At 37.5% G+C, this 3,135-nt stretch overlaps 1 long non-coding RNA gene across 1 annotated transcript in view; it reads right to left on the reverse strand.

Moving 5' to 3' along the window:
* Positions 1-2,576, reverse strand: part of LOC109304598 — a 589,090-nt gene extending 586,514 nt beyond the window's left edge. The window contains exon 1 of the long non-coding RNA XR_002099429.1: positions 2,035-2,576. This is a non-coding gene — a long non-coding RNA (uncharacterized LOC109304598). The remainder of the gene's footprint in view (positions 1-2,034) is intronic.
* Between the last annotated feature and the right edge of the window lie 559 nt (positions 2,577-3,135).

Below are 3,135 nucleotides of genomic sequence, written 5' to 3' on the forward strand. Positions count from 1 at the left end.
TGTGGGGGGGGGGGGGGGGGGGGGGGGGAACCAACACCCTGCTCCTGTGACGTGCAATTTGTAGCAATAAAAAAATTTAAAGTTTATCAACCTAATGTTAATTTGCAAATCCAAGTTGAAAGGACGAGAGAAAGGGAGTGGAAAGCGCTGAATTTCATTCCTGAACTGACAAACAGGCTGCCAAATCTTGACTTAAATGCTACATAAAGTCTCTAAAAAGTTTCACATAGGCTCTGAGAAAAAATATAAAATGTATTAATATGGAGAAAATGGGTTTGGTATTTACAGTGACAATGGATGATCTGCTACTTTGGGCTTCAATTTAACCTGGTTTGTCCAGTGAGGAAACACTATTGTCGAGATTGGAGTTGCAGGAGGTAAAACAAAACAAAACAAAAAAACCTGTTGGCAGTAAAAGTTCTCTACTGCCCTAGAATAATGAACATATAATGAAATTTTTATGTTTTGGAGAATCTCTTCTATGGTCCCAGGTGGCTTGTAAATATTACTTTATGGACTTCTTCATGTTATCGGAAAGGCCTAATGCAATTAAAAAAAAAGTCTGCCTCTTGCTATTGAATAAATAATTTTCTGTTAAAAAGGTGATTGTTACTGTTGAGAGATTTCCACTGATCAGCGTCCATTTTCTATAATTACACATGGATTCTCTAGAACATTTTATATAACTCACTGCCACTCACTATCTGTCTTAATTTTTTTTTACCAACAGAGGAGCAGTTTTATTCTCCGATAGCCTTGAGAGAAGCTCAGATTTTTAAAAAAATTTCAAATGGATCTGCTTAACCAACCCTTAGAACCTATGGCAAACCTAGGCTTGAAAAACTCACCAGTGCTAAACAGGCTGTGAAACACAACACAAATCCCTCCCCAAGAAAAACAACAAGAGCAGTAATAATAATTATTCCTGTTATAAACTCTTTGTATGATATTACAGAAATGCAGCTCATGTATGGAATGAAAAAATGGTAAATAAATAGTTACTGTTTCTGGACAAAATGGCTCAACAGCTTTCAGAATTTGCCACCACTTGTAAAAAGATATCTATCCCCTCTGCCCCCCAAAATGTACACCAAAGTACAAGGATAACCATATATAATAAAGGGTGTGTTGGGGGGGATAGATTCAAACTTTCTAAGGGAGTTTGTATTCTTATTAGCCCAATGATGCCTCTGTAATGTTATATTGAATCACTAACATAAAAGTTAGAATATTTTCCCTTTCCCTCTTAGCAAATTAAGCAGCAAAAAATGTAAAAAAGAATAAAATTATTTTTAAAATATCCAATAGGGAAAAGTGCACATACAGTAACCAAAATGAACCCCTTCAGCCTGTCACCAAAATAAAAGAAAGCAAAAAAAAAAATCTCAAAATAAAAATCCTGGCAGAAAGAGTGGAACCTGCTTTCTCTTTTATGTTTATATTTTATGTACGGTAAACATGCACTTTAAACTTACTATATTTAGAGTGTGTATATATATTATATATAGATATAAAACAAAGAACAAGACTCATTGCTAACTCTGGTTACCAGCATTATAGCTCAAACTCATTGGCAAATACTAATAAAAGCCCATTTAGCAGTAAATAAGGAGAACATGATATATGGACAGACAGATGGAACTGCATAAACAGAAAAGAAAAAGCAGAGAGACCCACAAACATACGGAGAGGGCTGTTTTAAAAGAGTGAAAGATATTGATTTACTTGGAACTAGTGTTGGAAAACAAACATATTTGTTTCCTTCATGATTTAAAAAAAAAAAAAAGTAATTAAAGTGAATCATAAGAGGGCACACCCTTAAACAAGTAGAAGGGGAAAAAACATTTTGCTGAGGGTAAGGCCTTCTATAGATGTTCCAAATTTTAAGCTAGCAAATGGGTCTGACAAACTTGTATCTCTAAATCAAAAATCAAGGGGGGTGGTAAAAGAATAAAGAAGTGTCAAGGGCTTGGGGGGAAAGCATAGGGATTTTTTTTTTCTTTTTTCTTTTTTTATAAAAGTTGACTGGCCTACCTTGTTCCCCAGTCCTCAGTTTGTCTCCTCATAGTCGCTGTCTCCCTGGAAGTACAGTGTGAGTGGTAATGACTGCCTGCCTCCCTAATGAGTCCATTTTCCTGCTCTTGATGTTGTGTATATACACACACTGCAACCTACCTTACAAACCACAGAGACGGGAAAGGGAGAGAGAGCGAGGGAGAGAGAGAGAGCCAGAGGGAGAGCAAGCGGGAGTATGAGAGACACAGAGAGAGAGAGAGGGAGAGAGAGAGAGAAAGGCACACACAGACAAAGCCCTCCTACCAGACAGCAGACAACCCTCCTTCCCCTATCTAGCAAAATACAACTCGGCTAATGCAGCAACAGGTTCAATACTGCCAGACTGAGACAGTGTAAAAAAGGTATATAGTGCAGATTGGGACTGCTGGCAAATAAACAGTTGAATGCCAGCTGGCTCCACCTTTGTTATTTATGTTACAGGATGTTGGAATGCATTGTTTCAGACAGTCCGTGTCATTACCATAAATACATTTTTTGTGCATATTAGCACTGAGCACTGAAACGTATCAGCCATTCTGCTCCGTAACCTTATAGCTTTAACACATGCAGGGATGGTGTAAACATATCTCTTTTGACAGACAGACTACACAAAGCCCGCTGATGATTTTAAAGTCATGAGATCTTTCAAGAAAGAAGCTCCTGAAAATAGGTTTCCCTAGACAATAGGGGAGCAGGGAAAACTGATCTTGATGAGGAAGAAGTCTCTGTAAGAGGTCATTTAGCAAACAGTTTCAAAGAAAGAGTCCTTCTCCCCAACACTGTTCTCCTCTCCCACCAAAAAAATGTGTATTAGGAAGGTTCTGCCCTTACAGCTATAATAATATATTGTGCTTATGTCTGAACAGGTGCAATGCATATAGTACATAGTGTTACAAGGACAGAAATAAATCCCTCAAATTAAAAAAAAACCTTTTCCCATTTGCAAACAGGACAAGGTTACTCAAAATAAAGAGCCAGACTGAAGTACATTCTCTTCCTACTCCCCATTTTTTAACCTGATGGGAGTGGGGTGAGAAACCAGAAACTTAATTAGTGTTGCTGGACTGGTCTTATTTTATA

This window comes from Gavialis gangeticus, unplaced genomic scaffold (assembly GCF_001723915.1).
Source record: "Gavialis gangeticus isolate Ggan-Ray unplaced genomic scaffold, GavGan_comp1, whole genome shotgun sequence".
Classification (NCBI taxonomy): domain Eukaryota; kingdom Metazoa; phylum Chordata; order Crocodylia; family Gavialidae; genus Gavialis; species Gavialis gangeticus.